We start from the raw sequence: 18,460 nt of genomic DNA, 5'->3' as shown, positions 1-18,460 counted from the left end.
GTAGGAGATGATGTTGAGGTTGTGATGGTGGGCTACTTGTGTGAGGGTGGCCATGTAGATGTTGAACAGCGTTGGACTGATGGATAAGTCCTGGGGGACCCGTAGATGATGTCGGTGGTTTTTGATCAGAAGGCTGGGAGGCTGACGTTCAGGATTACTATTAAACAACTTACAAACAAATGATTTGATGCGTACTATTTGGCCGTGTGGAAAAGTCTTTGAAACCATTAAGGACTTTTTGTTGTATATTTTGTCACCAAATATTTGTAAGTAACATTATTTACAGTGTAAGAAAATTAATCATAATGTTTTGTTATTTTATAATTGTTTGAGATGTGTCATATTTATGTAAGATTTTAAATTGTTATTGAGAATGTTGCATTTTTTTTAAGATAATCTTATTGATTGTCTATTTTTTGCCCGCTGTTATGTGATGAGTACTATTGTACTCACTGTTTCTAGTGAAATTCAATATATTCTGAGAACAGCGAAAAAGGCAAATGAAATGGTTTACAAATTATTTTGAGTTGTAAAATATATATTGTAACTGTATTTTTTTGTGTCTTTCACAGGTGATAATTTAATACTATATAATTTTTTTATTATTTATTATGCTTAAGGTAAGTACAAGTAGCTGGCAGCTGCGGCCCGTGGAGGGAGTTGCGGTGGGGCAGGCAGGCAGGGCGGGGGATGGGCAGGGAGAGGGGTGAGAAACAGTGGAATCTGGATGATTGCAGTTAAGTAAACAATAAATTAATTTACACCAAACTTGGCAAAATTGTAGGGACTGGTACGCAGAATTGCCTTTGCTATATTTGGTGAAAATTGCTCCAGTGGTTTTTATGAAAATTAACTTCAAAAACACATATATATCTGGGCGGAGCCTAACCACACATCTCATCGTGAGATCTGATTGGCTGTCAGCACTTCATCCAAGAAGTGTTGCCAGCCATCTTGGGACCAATATACATGATAGCACCTCATTAAAATGCGTTGTAGTTAATAGAGGGTTTTAGGACTTTAGTTACATTATAAATCATTTGTTGATGGTACCATACTCATTTTAGGAATTGTGGTGTGTTCTAAGGTGATTTTACCATGTGAAAAAGCCTTCTGCTGGGATATCATGAATCATGTTTGAAAGAAAACTATTATCTGATGCTTGTCCCACAGTGGTTTGGAAGGGGATCTATAAGCTAAACTGAAAGCATATTTTCTGTAAATTCACATTATCTTCCTCAGTCATGTGAGAATGTAGTCTGACATTCACAGTAAAACATGTACATCCAACAAGGACAGAGACTGTCAGTTGATTCCTTTGTGTTCTACTGCAGCCTCCTAGAGTGTTCTAAAGAACAACTAGAGCGCTAACAGTCCTACTTATTACAAAGGTATGGCACACCTGAAGCCATCTTGATTGGAATAAAGTGGTAACTCTTAAAACATTTAATTTAAAAAGGAACAAAATGAGGGGGTATATTTTGCCATAGGAAGTATGATTAGTGCTGCAGAAAGAAAAATTAGGGCACATTTTGAGTGACTTCCCAAATCCTCTTCTATTTCATTAAAAAATTCTGACATGGATATGATCAGAGCCAGCGGTGAGACTACGAGTGAAGCTAGAGACAAACTGTAAAGATTGTAGCAGGAATGTTTATATTGACTTACATGCTGGCTAGGCAAGAGTAAAGCTGGTTTATGAAGGGCTCAGCTTTGATAAATTTATACAAGAGATAGTACCTGAGTAAGAGAAAACAAGATGGGCGGAAAGAAGGGGGAAGAAAGGGGAAGGGAAAAGAAAGGGAAAAGAAAGGGGAAGAGAAAGAGGGGGAAGGGGAAAGAAAGGAGAGAGGAAAAAACAAGAGAAAAATAAAAAAGTATATATAAAGGGGAAGAAAAGGAAAAAAAAAAAAAAAAAGGAAAAGTATATATATAGGTAGTTTTTTTTTTTTCTCGGGGAAATATGGACAAATTGGACAAATTGGAATGAAATGCTATTTTTTCACGGGGGGATATGGTTAAAGAGGTCCTAAAAGAAGAAATCTAAGTGAAGTAACTAATCCAGATGGTTTAATTTAATTTAAGTGTAAAGGTCGGCAAAGGGGAGTCGACAGCCAGACTCCATCACAGAGGCCAGCGGCCTGCTTGCTCTAACAGGTGGGGGGGGAGGGGGGAGAGGGGGAGGGGGAAGGGGGAAGGGGGGGAGAAAAAAAAACCCATCACATCAAGACAAGATAGAACAGGGGGATGATTATCTTCTAAATGATGAAAGAATTGCAGAAAAACTGTATGCTGAATTGAGGATAAAACAAAACTATTAATGCGGATAGGCACATTGAATATATGTGGATTAAATGATGGAAGGAAGCGAAGAGAGTTGAGGGAATATTTAAAAACAATCCAAGTTGATTTGCTTTGTCTACAGGAGACCCATATAGAGGTGACCCAAAAGGGATTATTGGGGCAGATAGGCCTTCAATTGCTTGCTTATACAACACAAGGGACGAGAACAAGAGGGGTGGCGGTTTTAGCACGGCAAGGTATGGTGAATGTTAAAAGGCAAAAAGTTGATGCATATGGGCGATGGGTGTTGTTGGAATGTCAGGTGAAGGGATTCAATTTTACTTTATGCACAGTGTACGCCCCGACAGTCGATGATCCTGAAATGTTTAACCTAATGAACACACAATTGGCTAACTGGCCACAACCCCTGGTGGTATGTGGAGATCTTAACATTAATGGTCTGAATGGCCTATGGAAACAAGATCCGAAAAAATTTGGGGGGAGGAAAAAGAGAAGCCATATGGCTTTGATAAGGCTAATGGAAGATAATGGCTTAATAGATATTTGGGAACAACAGCACAAGGTCGGGGGGGGCAGTACGTATTTCTCCGCACCCCATAATACATTAGCAAGATTGGACTACTTTTTGGTATCTCCTACAATAGCAACTATGGGCAAAGTAAGTAAGCTTCCCCGTGTAATGTCGGATCATAATCCACTGATTTTGGACATTGTAATTGCATCACAAAATAATCTAAGCTTAAACTGGACATTTGAGAGGGCACTATTACAAGATGTCAAATATATTGAATCCATGAGAGGCTGGCTGAAAGAATTCTTTGAGGTTAATACAGGAACAGCCTCCCCAGCTATAGTATGGGATACCATGAAAGCAGGCATAAGGGGGGAGACACTCAGTTACTCAATTAGGCGAAATAAGGTAGAAAAGGAGGAGATGGCAGGAAGAATAAGAACAGTGGCAAATATTGAGGAAGAACTGGTCGGAGCTATAAGGTCTTCACAAGACATAGTTGTAATTTCACAGAGACTAGTAGTGGCTAAAGCAGCTGTGGGGGAGATATTTGCATCTAAAGCAGCAGGGAAGTATCTGGCCTGGAGAAAGGAACAGTATGAATACAGCGAACAGATCGGCCGCATACTGGCCTTGCGAACAAGGCAGGAGGCTACAAAGGGCGACATTGCCGAGGTAATGCTTCAGGATGGCAGCATGGTTACAGCACCAAGGGATATATGCGTCAGATTTAAAGAATTCTATCAATTATTATATAATCCTGATCAGGGGGGTGGCAAGTATGAGATAGAGGAATTTTTGGAAGGAGCTAATTTAGAACAACTGGGAGCTGCTGACAAAAGAGCTCTGGAATCGATGGTTAGTCGAGGGGAAATGCACAAAGCAATTTTGGATCTTCCAGCAGGGAAAGCTGTTGGTCCTGATTCTATACCACTAGAATTTCATAAAATCTATTTCCTGAAATAGAAGAGGATTTTTATATTTTAATAATTAATATTCAAAAAGATATCCCTCCCCCTGAGTCATGGAGTGAAGCAACTATGATAGTGTTCATAAAAAAAAATAAACCACCAACTAATCCTGGGTCATACAGACCAATAAGTTTAATGAATAGTGATGCGAAGGTATATTCGAAAATTATGGCAAATAGATTAGGGAAAGTAATAGGCAAGATAGTATCCCCTAGACAGCATGGGTTCATTCCTGGAAGAGGCACCACAGAACATATCAGGAGAGTTGTAACCCTGTTTGATGGAACGGCAGCCTCACGAGACCCTATGTCATTAATATTATTAGATGCAGAGAAAGCATTTGATAGGGTCTCGTGGGGATTCCTCTGGGCAGTATTATAGAAGGTAAATCTAGGGAGTGGTTTCATAAAGGCTGTCAGGGCTTTATATGTCAATCCAAGAATTAAACTTAAAATTATGGGCGAATTGAGTAAAGAGATAATGATTGGGCGGGGAACTAGACAGGGATGTCCTTGCTCTCCGCTACTCTTCGCCCTATATATAGATGCATTTATTAGGAAAATAGAACAGAATATAGATATACGGCCAATAGTCTTGAACGGACATGAAACAAAAATTTTGGGGTATGCAGACGATCTGGCGATTACCTCTTGCGATCCTGAAACCGCATTACGGGCAATAGAAGCAGAAGCAGCTATATATGGAAGATTATCTGGATATAAGCTAAATGTAGATAAAACATAAGTTGTAATAAATAATAAAATAACGTTGGCAGATCAAAGAGTCACTGAGACTGCGATATATTTAGGGGTTTCAATTTCCTCCGATTGCACAACTATAGTAGAGAAGAATTTAGAACCTATAATACGTAAGGCTAAAACTGATTTTAACCGATTAAACAACCTACATTTGACTACAATCGGCTGATGCAACTTGATAAAAATGTCCTTTCTGCCTAAAGTGCTCTATCTTTTTAGGTCCATTCCCCTACTATTCGACAATAAATGGTTCAGAGAGTTAGAAGGGGTAACAAACAGGTTTATATGGGCAGGAGGAAGAACGCGACGCAGCCAAAAATTTTTGTCGTTGCCCCGAGAACGTGGTGGGCTGACACTCCCTGACTTCAAAACTTATTATTGGGCATCAGTTTTACAATTTCTAAGAGGGATGCTGGGGGGAGATATAACGGACAAATGGAGAGGGAGGGATATGATTCCGGATGTATACGAGCTTTTGGTCAAGGATTCGGATAGCTGGCTGCTCAAATATGATGAGAAAAGCTATTACAAGAAGGTACGATTTAAGACCCTGGGGGCTGCCATTACCATATGGTCTATCCTTAAAAAGAAGCTAAAATTGGGTAGAATGAACTGTTATACACCACTATATGGGAACCCATCGCTTCCAGGAATATTCCATGATTCCATAATGAAAGATTGGGACAGGCAAGGGGTAAAAACTATAGGAGATCTTGTAGGGCCTACAGGGGTAATTATCACTTATGAAAACGCGCAAAGGCTTTATAATTTAAGGCACAGAGATTTTTATAAATATTTACAAATTAGGTCAGTCCTATCAAGAAAGAGGGGCGGGGAGGTTGATATGCAAAAGGTAGATTTGATGGAAGACTTAAGAAAGGAGTCAGGTTGCTCCATATCGCAGCTGTATGTCGAAATATGTAAATTTAAGAAGGATGACTCTGAAAAAATGTTTGAAAAATGGGGAACTAAACTAGGGTTGATAGGGAATGAGGCTGAGAAGTCGTTAACAATGTTAAATACCGTGTTGAGAACAACAAATTTGCAAACACAGCAATATAAAACATTGTATGAACTGTATCATACCCCCCACAGGGTGGCACAGTGGGGTGGAACAAGCGGGATAATCTGTCCAAGATGTCACTCTACCCAAGCTGATACGATTCACATGTTTGCTTCATGTCCCAGTTTAGATAGTTATAAACAGGATATGGAAAAAAAAATCATAAATCACTGGGAATGAATATTTCACTGTCAGACGAAGTTATGATTTTAGGAGTAGCTAAGGATGACGTGGTAGTTCCTCATTATGAGTTTTTGTATATAGCCATGGTATTAAGTAGATTATGTATAGCATTGCTATGGAAAGATCCTAGTCCACCGACAGTACATCAATGGGTTTCTAGGTTGCTGGCAATCTTTACCTTGGAACAGGCTCTATATGAAAAAAAGGGAAGGGTAAGAAGAGAAGTTGCGAGGCGAATATGGGCTCCAATAATAGCATGGAAGCAAAAGCTGGGGGAGTTATAAGCATACAGTAAGATAATTAATAATCTGTCTTCGGTATTAAACTGAATTTGTAAGAACTATTATGGATAGAATGTATTAAATGTAAGTACGAATTAATGAACTTGTTAAGGAATTAATTCAATAATGAATGTTATTTGAAAAAAATTCTGACATGCAGTCTCCCAAGATGGCCACCAGAGACAAAAGAGCCCAAATGTAGCCCAAATATCACCCAGATGTAGCCCAAGTATAGCCCAATGACAGAATGTCCCAGAGTGTTCTAAAGAACAACTAGAGCGCTAACAGTCTTACTTATGACAAAAGTATGGTACACCAGAAGCCATCTTGATTGGAATGAAGAGGTAAGTCTGAAAACATTTAATTTAAAAAGGAACAACATGAGGGGGTTCATTTTGCCATAGAAAGTATGATTAGCAGCAGACTTCCCTGGTGAGCAGTAGCTTTACTACAGTGATCTAATGAGCAACTAGAGTGCTAATATTCAGAATTTATGGCAAATGTGTGACACATCTGAATGCCTTCTTGATGGAACCAAAGTAAACAAGCATTGAAAATGCAATAGATCTCGCCCTCGTTTAAGTTAAATCCATTCTGTTTGTAATGAGGTGGCTTTTAGCTTTCTTTTTATTAGTGTTTTTAAAACTTTCATGTAAATAACATGCATATGTATGCATATATGTATATGTATGCATGCCTTTATATTTGTATTTATATATATATGCAGATTATATATGTTTATATATGTGGGTAGGTCTCAGTTTAGGTGGAAAGTAGCTCCTGTTAGAGCACTCTCAACACCAGCGACACTCTAGATCTGCTCACCTCAAATGTCTGTTTTTCTATCAAAGTTTTTAAGCATAGGATTAGACAGTGCTATCCATGCAGAGATAGAAAATGACAAAGTCTTTCGCCATTTAAACAGCAAAGTCTTTAAGCATAGGACTAGTACAGTGCAGTCCTTGCCGAGCTGTCAAATAACAAAAGCCATTTATCACTCCAGGCACAATATTACAGCTTTGAATTGGTAAAATACCAACTCAAGCCAACCTGAAATGAATAAAGCAACCCCTGACACAGTGTTTAGCTCTAATTAGAGCTCTTCAGAGAGGTATAGCTTTGTCCAGACACAAGGGAGCACCCAGTATTAAGTCAAAACCAAACCCTTTCAGGCATAGAGTGACGCATAAATTATGCAAAAAAGATGGAGAGAACTCTGGGTAGGTCTCAGTTTAGGTGGAAAGCAGCTCCTGTTAGAGCACTCTCAACACCAGCGACACTCTAGATCTGCTCACCTCAAATGTCTGTTTTTCTATCAAAGTTTTTAAGCATAGGATTAGACAGTGCTATCCATGCCGAGATAGAAAATGACAAAGTCTTTCGCCATTTAAACAGCAAAGTCTTTAAGCATAGGACTAGTACAGTGCAGTCCTTGCCGAGCTGTCAAATAACAAAAGCCATTTATCACTCCAGGCACAATATTACAGCTTTGAATTGGTAAAATACCAACTCAAGCCAACCTGAAATGAATAAAGCAACCCCTGACACAGTGTTTCGCTCTAATTAGAGCTCTTCAGAGAGGTATAGCTTTGTCCAGACACAAGGGAGCACCCAGTATTAAGTCAAAACAAAACCCTTTCAGGCATAGAGTGACGCATAAATTATGCAAAAAAGATGGAGAGAACTCTGGGTAGGTCTCAGTTTAGGTGGAAAGCAGCTCCTGTTAGAGCACTCTCAACACCAGCGACACTCTAGATCTGCTCACCTCAAATGTCTGTTTTTCTATCAAAGTTTTTAAGCATAGGATTAGACAGTGCTATCCATGCCGAGATAGAAAATGACAAAGTCTTTCGCCATTTAAACAGCAAAGTCTTTAAGCATAGGACTAGTACAGTGCAGTCCTTGCCGAGCTGTCAAATAACAAAAGCCATTTATCACTCCAGGCACAATATTACAGCTTTGAATTGGTAAAATACCAACTCAAGCCAACCTGAAATGAATAAAGCAACCCCTGACACAGTGTTTCGCTCTAATTAGAGCTCTTCAGAGAGGTATAGCTTTGTCCAGACACAAGGGAGCACCCAGTATTAAGTCAAAACAAAACCCTTTCAGGCATAGAGTGACGCATAAATTATGCAAAAAAGATGGAGAGAACTCTGGGTAGGTCTCAGTTTAGGTGGAAAGCAGCTCCTGTTAGAGCACTCTCAACACCAGCGACACTCTAGATCTGCTCACCTCAAATGTCTGTTTTTCTATCAAAGTTTTTAAGCATAGGATTAGACAGTGCTATCCATGCCGAGATAGAAAATGACAAAGTCTTTCGCCATTTAAACAGCAAAGTCTTTAAGCATAGGACTCTCCATCTTTTTTGCATAATTTATGCGTCACTCTATGCCTGAAAGGGTTTTGTTTTGACTTAATACTGGGTGCTCCCTTGTGTCTGGACAAAGCTATACCTCTCTGAAGAGCTCTAATTAGAGCGAAACACTGTGTCAGGGGTTGCTTTATTCATTTCAGGTTGGCTTGAGTTGGTATATTACCAATTCAAAGCTGTAATATTGTGCCTGGAGTGATAAATGGCTTTTGTTATTTGACAGCTCGGCAAGGACTGCACTGTACTAGTCCTATGCTTAAAGACTTTGCTGTTTAAATGGCGAAAGACTTTGTCATTTTCTATCTCGGCATGGATAGCACTGTCTAATCCTATGCTTAAAAACTTTGATAGAAAAACAGACATTTGAGGTGAGCAGATCTAGAGTGTCGCTGGTGTTGAGAGTGCTCTAACAGGAGCTGCTTTCCACCTAAACTGAGACCTACCCAGAGTTCTCTCCATCTTTTTTGCATAATTTATGCGTCACTCTATGCCTGAAAGGGTTTTGTTTTGTTTTATGTTTATATATGTATGTATATACACATACATAAATGCATATATATATATATGTGTATATGTGTGTGTGTAGAGAGAGGTGTAGAGGTGTAGAGGTAGAGAGGTAGAGGTAGAGAGGTAGAGACTAGTAGAGAAAGAAGTAGAGAGAGGTAGAGAGGTAGAGAGAAGAGAGTGAGTAATAGAGTAGAGAGTGAGTAGTAGAGAGTAGTAGAGAGCAGTAGAGAGAGTAGCAGAGAGTGAGTAGTAGAGAGTAGTAGAGTGAAGAGTAGAGTGAGTAGTAGAGAGCAGTAGAGAGTGAGTAGTAGAGAGTAGTAAAGAGTGAGTAGTAGAGAGTAGTAGAGAGTGAGTAGCAGAGAGAGAGAATAGTAGATAGTAGTAGAGAGTGAGTAGTAAAGTGAGTAGTAGAGAGTAGTAGAGAGAGTAGTAGAGAGTGAGTAGTAGAGAGTAGTAGGGAGTGAGTAGTAGAGAGCGAGTAGTAGAGAGAGAGTAGTAGACAGTGAGTAGTAGAGAGTAGTAGAAAGTGAGAAGTAGAGAGTGAGTAGTAGAGAGTAGTAGATAGTGAGTAGTAAAGAGTGAGTAGTAGAGAGAGAGTAGTAGAGAGTGAGTAGTAGAGAGTAGAGAGTAGTAGAGAGTAAGTAGTAGAGAGTAGTAGATAGTGAGTAGTAGGGAGTGGGTAGTAGAGAGAGAGTAGTAGAGAGTAATAGAGTAGTAGAGAATGAGTAGTAGAGAGTGAGTATTAGAGAGTGGTGGAGTAGTAGAGAGTAAGTAGTAGAGAGTAGTGGAGAATATTCCAAAGTTTGGCACAGTACCACTTGCACAATAAGTCCAATCAAATCATATCACTTAGAGTCCTTATTGAAGCGCTGAATCTTGGTGTATATTCAAATGCTTTTATTTTCCTTAACTTTATGTACCACAGCCAGTTGACGCGTTTCGTTCTGTACAACAGAACTTCTTCAGGGCGTTCTTATTTCCTTCAAGTTATGTCGGTATCCTGTTGTCATATAACTAGATATTTCTTCCAAATGTTTGACGAGACGTAAGTACATTCTTATTCAAAGTGACTAGGTATCAATTTTACCCACACAATTCGGGCAGACTTGAGTAATTTATAGCATCCTCAAAGTCAGTCTTTCAAAAATTCCAAAGTATAGGACATGATAATCCAAATCCAAATGTTTCTCAAAAAAAGTAATTTTCAATCGTTCGGAATTCCGGCGTTTGGGCAGATAGTCCCCCCTCTGCAAACGCGCCAGTGGCCTGCGTTGCAGAGAGGTGTAAAAAGAGGCATAGCCTCATTACATCTCTGTGCAATGCAGCCCCCCGGCGCATACTGGAGGTTCCAGGTGGGCTAGTTGGCCCCCAGGGACCCCCAGTATGCAAGGGGAATTAGTTCCCCCTCCTCAAACATGCAGGGGGGCTGCGTTGCAGAGAGGTGTAAAAAAGAGTGTGGCCTCATTACACCTCTCTGCAATGCAGCCCCCTGGCGCCTACTGGAGGCTCCTGCTGGGCTAGTTGACCCCCAGGGACACCCAGTATGCAAGGGGAATTAGTTCCCCCTCTGCAAACGCGCCAAGGGGCTGCGTTGTAGAGAGGTGTAACAAGGGGCATAGCCTCATTACACCTCTGCAATGCAGCCCCCTGGCGCATACTGGACGTTCAAGGTGAGCTAGTTGTCCCCCAGGGGCCCCCAGTATGCAAGGGGAATTAGTTCCCCCTCTTCAAACATGCACGGGGGCTGCCTTGCAGAGGGGTGTAAAAAGGGGCGTGGCTTCATTACACCTCTCTGCAATGCAGTCCCCTGGCGCATACTGGAGATTCCTGGTGGGCATTCAGGTCTTATATAGTTAGGAATTATCATTAAAAAAAACTTTGAAATTCACTGAAAAAACCATAGGTTTCAGGCCTTATATAGTTAGGAATTAGCATTTAAAAAACCTTTACAATTCACTCAAAAAACTATAAGTTTTAGGGGTGTTATAGTTAGCTGGACATTTCACTCATACAAAACCATTGAAATTGCTCGTATATAGTTAGTTGTACTAACTATATTTCGCGCACCCGCAATCCACTGCTGATGATGTCACATATTACATCATTCATGACATGGTCAGTGACATCACTGATGACATCTCAAATGACATCACTGATTACATCACTGATGACATCATCCACGTGACAATCACATACACCTTTTCATACACTAGTAAAATCTTTCATCACTCTTTGTAAAATACAGAGTAACATATTTGAATCCATTGTTACAGCAATACAAGTATCTAAAAAAATTCTCAGCATTCGTACACAAGACAGAAAATTGCAATGCTTTCATTTTTAGATTCTGCTAAGAACACCACACGATCGAAACCGTACCCGTAAAGGAGAATCATTACACAACATTATAGGTAAAAAAAGGTTGTGATAACCATTTTTTTTAGACTACACCAGTCACTGCCCTGAGGAGAATCCCACAATTACCACAGGGATTCGAAAAGCGTCAGCAAAGGCAAAAGCCATGAGGGATAATATTCAATAGTGGTTTTCAATCAATATCCCCGTTGGCATTAACTCTCTAAAAAGAAATAGACTAATAATGCCAAGGGAGTTAAACAAAAATAATTATTTACTGTTGTTTGTGACAAAATGCATATGGTGAAAATGATACTAATTTAAAAGAAATAGAATAATAATGCCAAGGGAGTTAATCAAAAATAATTCATTACTGTTGTTTGTGACAAAATGCACATGGTGTAATGATAATAATTTGACACTGTTGTTGCATATGGTGTAATATGATTTTTTCTAACATATGATTTGCTTCCATTCAATTTTACTTGAAAAATATGTTTAAACTAATGCAAATGTAAGGTGCACAGACAAATGTGATTTAAAAGTGCATCGTTTGTGTCATGACCTACTGGTGAATAAGAAAATATATCAAAAATGGTATGAAATGTTTGCCAATTAATTGGCAGAACCAAAGAAAAAAAATAGATTGGTTCTTAGTCTGCTTTAAATACGCAGCAGTGATCAAAAAAGTGGTCAGATAATTCTTTAATGTTCCAAACTTTCTAAAAGTGGCATTTTCAGAAATGCAATTTAAAATCCGAATACATTATAAGGGTTTAAAATTGTGATTCCAGAGACAACAAACTCAGGTCAGTTATTGTTTCCCATTTGTAAATGACCCTTATAAAATGTAATATGGTAATCTCAATGTTATCCTATGGGGGAGAGAGGCCTTGCAGTGGTGAAAAACAAATTTAAGCTTTTCACTACCAGGACAGGTACAATTTTAAAGTATATGTTCTGCCTTACAAATACATTGCACACTGTCCTCTGGGTTGTCAGGGGCCTACCATAAGGGTGACTTATATGTAATAGAAAGAAAGGTTTGGGCCTGGTTAACTGCACACACATGCTGAGAAATGTTTTGAGGGCTACTTAAGTGGGCACCACAAGCAGTGCTTCAAGCCCACTAGTAGCATTTAATTTACATGCCCTGGGCAGATTTAGTGCACTTTACAAGGGATTTAAAAGTAAATTAAAAATGCCCATTGGGTGAGAGCCAATATTAATATATTTAGAAAGGAGGGCACTTGCATTTAAGCACTGGTTAGCAGTAGTAGAGTATTCAAAGAACAGAGGCCAACAAAAATGTATTCAGCAAACAGTAGGAGGAGGCTTGAAACATTTTACCGGCGACCCTGCAAAAAGACCCATTTTCCAACACAACCCCTCTCCAGCTTCAATCATGGTTAGTCTAATCAATTCCTTGATCACCTACTTAGGTGATAGAACGTGGACAATGACCCTCTAGTGTAGGAGCACTTGTAATGTATATGCATCTCTGACTTAACTCAGTTGGATCCCTCTTTTTAACCTTAGCTTGCTCACAGATGCATCTCAGCAGGCAGACAATACCACCATGGTCAACACAGTGATCGGGCTCATTCCATTCTTTGGATTACACTTTTGTCCCCAACACAAGGAAAACCCTGTCCATAAGGACAACAACCAACAGAGACCACTGACAGCTGTCAGTGTCAGGAGGAAAGCCATTCACTGCCAGGTCGAGGTCCTAGTCTGAGATATAGGGTATAGCTCTCTTCCACCCATGCTGCTGCCAAGGAGTTCCCTAAAGCCTTGTGAGGGTTGCCTAATCTCTGAGATTTCTCATGGTGGGGGGCAGTAGCCCCAAGTGTTTTGCACTGTACTTCCACTCTACATCCCACCAGTTCAGGGGTAGTATCCTGAAACTGGTCCTTCAACACAGGCAGGGCTGTAGTCATGGGGGCCATTTGAGGGCCGGGCCAGTCCATGTAATCATTGGGCCCCGCAAATGACGGAGGTATCTGGCACAATATTTATGAAAAACTCGGTTTTAATTCAGTTTACCCAAAGAGACTGCATTCACATTTGGACCCATACAGACTGATTGGAAAGAAACTTGTTGAAGTTTGGAAGGAGAATATACAATAAAAATGCTTATTAAAGTGTGTTGCTTTTGTTGCATGTTAAAAGACAGAGGTTAAATGTCAGGCTATGTTTTGGGAAAAATTGCTTCCTATTTTTTTAAGCGGAGTAGCCCTTTACTTTTTTTTTTCTTTTTGCAAATTGAGAGGATTTTGTGAATTTAACTATGTTACTACTGCGCAGGCAGGGCCACTGAAATTTTGCATCATGGAGGCTCAAATTATGCTGCAAGTTTGACTAAATTATGCTGCAACAAAACACAAATCCTAAAGCTTAACGCAGTATAGTTTGTAATGGTATTACTTCATTATTTTGTACTTCTAACACATGTCTACAGTTTATGGGCATAGTTTTCACTTCATTAGTGCCAGTTCCATACTTAAATACAGGTATAGGTAACAGAAGGATGACCAGTCTACCTTTGCAAAGGACCTTCCACTGCACAACAGCACGTTTCAGCGTTTCAAGTATCTTATCATCAGTTTGAGCTAGAAACATTTTTTTGCTAAAACCTGTGTATTATGGAGCAGATGATAGATTATGTGGTAGATGCAGTAAAATCATACTGATGCAGAAAACAGACTAGCATAATTCCAATAGCCCTATTTCAAGGGAGTGCAAATTAAAAGGCTGTAGAAGGCCAATTTCATACACAAAAACACGTAACTACCTGTAAAAGAACTGTACAGATATTTCAATATATGTCAGCAGATATGAAAGCACAAATGAATCACATTTTGTTTTCTAATTCTGAAGTGTGATGGAAATTAAAGATTTTAAAGGGAACAAAATAAATCTTGATGAAGCAGAAATTATCAATCTTGTATTGTATTGTAATGCAGCATTTATATAGCATTTACAACTTCAGTGAATGGCACTGAAGTGCTTATTAACATGGGCAGTAAGCTAAGCCATATAGAGTGGTGTGTGTTTTGAGGGGTGTTGTCTTTGTTTTAGATCCCACTTGGGGAATGATTCCATGTCGTGCATGAAGACAACTGTTAGACCTGGCATCCTTGGCGTGGGTTACCCCAGTATTTCTGCCTTTGCTGCCTGTGTTTTTGCTGTGTGTTTAACTTTGTTTTCTTGGTCTAGATGCTTTAGGCGCTTTGCCACTACTGTCAGTTCCAAAGTGCAAGTGCTCCCTTTGTAAATTGTTAATGATTGGTTACCTATGATTGGCATATTTGATTTGCTGGTAAGTACCTAGTAAATTGTACGGTGTGCCCAGGTCCTGTAAATCGAATTATGCTGCTGGGCCTGCATCACTTATTGTGCCACCCACATAAGCAGCCTGTAAATTTAACGTATGTCTGCTAAATTGCTATTGCCATGTCGTCATGCCAAGTGCACCCACTTTCCAGGCCCTAAGCGTCCCTCTTCTTACATGTGAGTCAGCCCTAAGGTAGGCCGAAGGTACCCCTGCGGACCGGGTACAGTGTATGTGAAAGGTAGGACATGTCCTGATGTGTGTGGCATGTCCTGATATTGAAATACTGCCAATTTAGTTTTTTACTATTGTAATGCTATCTGTTCCCATAGGATAGAATGGGGAGATTGCTCATAACATCTTATGAGCATTACTGCCCCTGGGAGCAAGATAGGAAACTAAAGTTTGATATGCCTGAACTCAGAATGTTAAGATGCATCTTTTAGTGAGGGTAATTTTGACATTCTGGTTTTGAAAATATAACTTTTAGAAAGTAGGTGTTTTCTTGCCTCCAGTGTGCCTCTGCTAGGTTGTGTATTGACTGTCTGGCTTTGGAGTGAGAGGGGGTGGGTATGTGCATTCTGTTCAGACAGCCACTTGGGGGTTGAGGTATGTCCCGACTTTCCAGGGTGAAACAGTGCTGGGCTGAATAGACCTGGGTTGCATTCAGAGTAGGGGGAGGAGATTTCTTTCACACCTGAATGGGCCTGGTCTGCCTTAGACAATTCTGTCTCCACCTCCTTCCAGGAAGCTGCACCAGAGAGGGCAGAACTGGTTTTGGCTAGGAAAAGAGCTTCTCTGCACCAGAGAACAAATACATTTATTGTATAAAAAGAGGGGCCCAGGTCTCAGAATTTTAGATCACTTCTGGGAATCAAGAGGAACCCTTGCCAAGGAGAAGAGCTGGAGAAACTGAGGAGGTATACTGCCCCTGTGCTGTTTGCTCTCTGGGGTGGGCCTGCAGTTGCTACTTTCTGCCAAGGAAAGGAGAAGGACTTTGCTGTTTGTTGTGTCCCCTGCTTGAGGAAGATCTCCCAGGGCATCACATTGAGCTTGCCTTCTGTTCTGAAGTCTCAGAGTCATAAAGACTTCACCCCCATTTCCCCTGAGCTACCTTGCTAAGAGTTCTGACCTGCCAAGAGGTGCCTGTAGGGGTTCTGTGCCTCTGCAGGTTGTCCTGGCTGTTGGGAGCTAGAAAAGCAATACAATGACAAGAAGTGCAAAACAACCATACCTTTTGTGACGTATCGGTGAAAAAATGAATCAGCTCCTGCCTGCAGCTCAATTTTTATTTTTGTAATGTGGATTTATGTCATTTTAGTCTTGATTATTTTAGCTAAAGATTACTTATTTTTTCAAACTGGCGTGGTGTCCTTTTGTAGTGTTGTTACTCTATTACCTACTGTATGTGTTCACAAATGCCTTACACACTGCCTCTGAGATCAGCCTGTCTGCTCGTGCCAAGCTACCAAGGGGGTGACCAGGGGTTATTTTAGAAGCTTATCCTCCTTACCCTGACTAAAAGCAAGGATCCCTATTTGGACAAAGGAACCCACCTCTGCAAACTAGAGACCCATATTTTCAACAATAACAAAGGTGCAGTTATCATGCATGTTATAGAATGCAGTGCATACCAGGAAGGAGAATTGTGTGGTGTAAGATACACAGATGCCCAATTTTGGGGTTTTCAGTATGCTGGTAGATCTGACCAGTTCTGCATGTCCCTTAATGGTGTTTCTTATGATTAAAGTTTACTTAGATAGTTACTTCACTACATTGTACAATCAGAAATGTATGTCTGAGTTGCCATTGTTGGAGGGAGAGAGAAGTGGCACGATCTGCTAGGATGTGTATTGTTACTGTCATTTCATATCTGAGTGTCATTGTGAGATGCAAAGAAGTACGCATAATGTATACATATTTGGAACCTGCAGTTGTGAACTAGATTAAAGTCCTCTAAGTGTGACTGATGTTTTCAGTTACTCTATGGCAGTTCATTAAGTGATGGCGTGTGTATTTGTTGCACAATAATGGTGATGGACAGCCCTTATAGCCCATATGTCCATGTTATCAACTGTATTTCAATGTGTAAATGCTCTTGGATACTTTGGATTCTGGCGGGTAGTAAGTTCCAGAGCTTGTTGCTAGTACTGAGAAAGGGGTGCCTCCTATGGATTTCTTATAGTAAGGTGGTATGATGAAAGGTGGTGTATTAGGTAGATTGAAATAAGGCAGCCCCTTAACTGTTTCATAACATGAAACTTAACTTTTATCTGCACTTATAACAATGCCAAACAATCCTTCTGGAAGTTAATATTGTAAATATATGGTACTCAGCAAAATCTCTACGTCTCACATTGGACAAACATCTGAATATGAAGACCCATATCAGTAACGTAAGCAAATGAGCTCACCAATTTTTGAGAACACTCAGGAACCTCAAATCTTTCCTAGCTCAAGCCGATTTTAAGCAGGTGGTCCAAGCGTTGGTTCTACCGAGACTGGACTATGGCAGTGCTACGTTGTGCGGCCTCCCCAAATACACCTTGGCTCCTTCCGCAAAAAGAGAACATGACAACGAGCCTTCTCGGGTTCTGCTCCAAAAGTCTGGAAATCTCTCCCACCGGAAATCCGGAGAATCTCCTCCAAGGTTACATTCAAATGGGAAGCAAAACGATTCCTCATGAACAAGTTCTTACCTTCATAAGATGTGCGAAAGGACATCATTCTGGTATTTTACTGGTATTTTACTGTTGTATTGGTGCCCCTTGTCGTTTTGTTTCAATGCATAGCACAATATACTCCTAGCCAAGGCCTTTCTTTAGTCTTCTACATGGAAAACTATTGTATTGCTCTTGTATACTCCCTATATGTCTCTCGTACTGTTATGTTACCTCATACCCTCTAGTGTAAAGCTCTCTGATATCCTTTGGGATTAAGTTTGCAGTATATTAAACTTTATAAATAAATAAATATACAAGATACAATGGGTTTTATCACAAAAAATGATGACCATTCATTTGACCCAGATCATCAATGGTTGGTAACCTTGGATGTGACTTCATTGTACCCGCAGATTCCACAAGAAGAAGCATTACATACCATGGAACATTATTTATTAACTAGAAATAGGCCACACAGAGTTCCAACTGATTTTATACTCAAATTGGCTGAAATAGCCCTAAGAATCACTATTCCAAATTCAATGACACCTTTTTTATGCAAACCAAAGGGACCAGGATGGGATGTCCCTTCACCCCAGAACTTGTGGTGTTGTGTATGGCTTGCTTCGAGGACAAATTCATTTATAATAATAACCCTTGGCTTATACATGTACAGCAATGGTATAGATATATATAGATGATGTTTGGTGCCATTGGAATGGAACAGAAGACGATTTGCAATCATTCAATGAGTGGCTCAATAGAAGACACCAAGACATTAAATTCAGCAAGAACAAAGGCAAGACACGATTGACTTCTTGGATGTAGAAGTTATACCTACAGAAAACAAACTGATTACAACTTTGCACCGTTAGCCTACGGATAGCAATACAATTTTGCACTATCAAAGTTCACATCCAAGAGGTTTAAGAGACAATCTACCCTATGGCCAGCTACTGAGATTCAGGAGAAATTGTGCTTGAAAAGAAGATTTCTTTGCAAATTCAGCAATTTTATTTGATCAGCTTTAAGAAAGAGGATACCCTCGAAAGATGCTTAAACATGCTACAAAATATGCTTGGTATACTCCAAGAGAGGAACTACTCATCAAGAGACGAAAGAAACCACCTGAAAAACTAGTATGTGTCAAAAC

This window comes from Lissotriton helveticus, chromosome 3_2 (assembly GCF_964261635.1).
Source record: "Lissotriton helveticus chromosome 3_2, aLisHel1.1, whole genome shotgun sequence".
Classification (NCBI taxonomy): Eukaryota; Metazoa; Chordata; class Amphibia; order Caudata; family Salamandridae; genus Lissotriton; species Lissotriton helveticus.
This window is presented reverse-complemented; position numbering follows the sequence as displayed.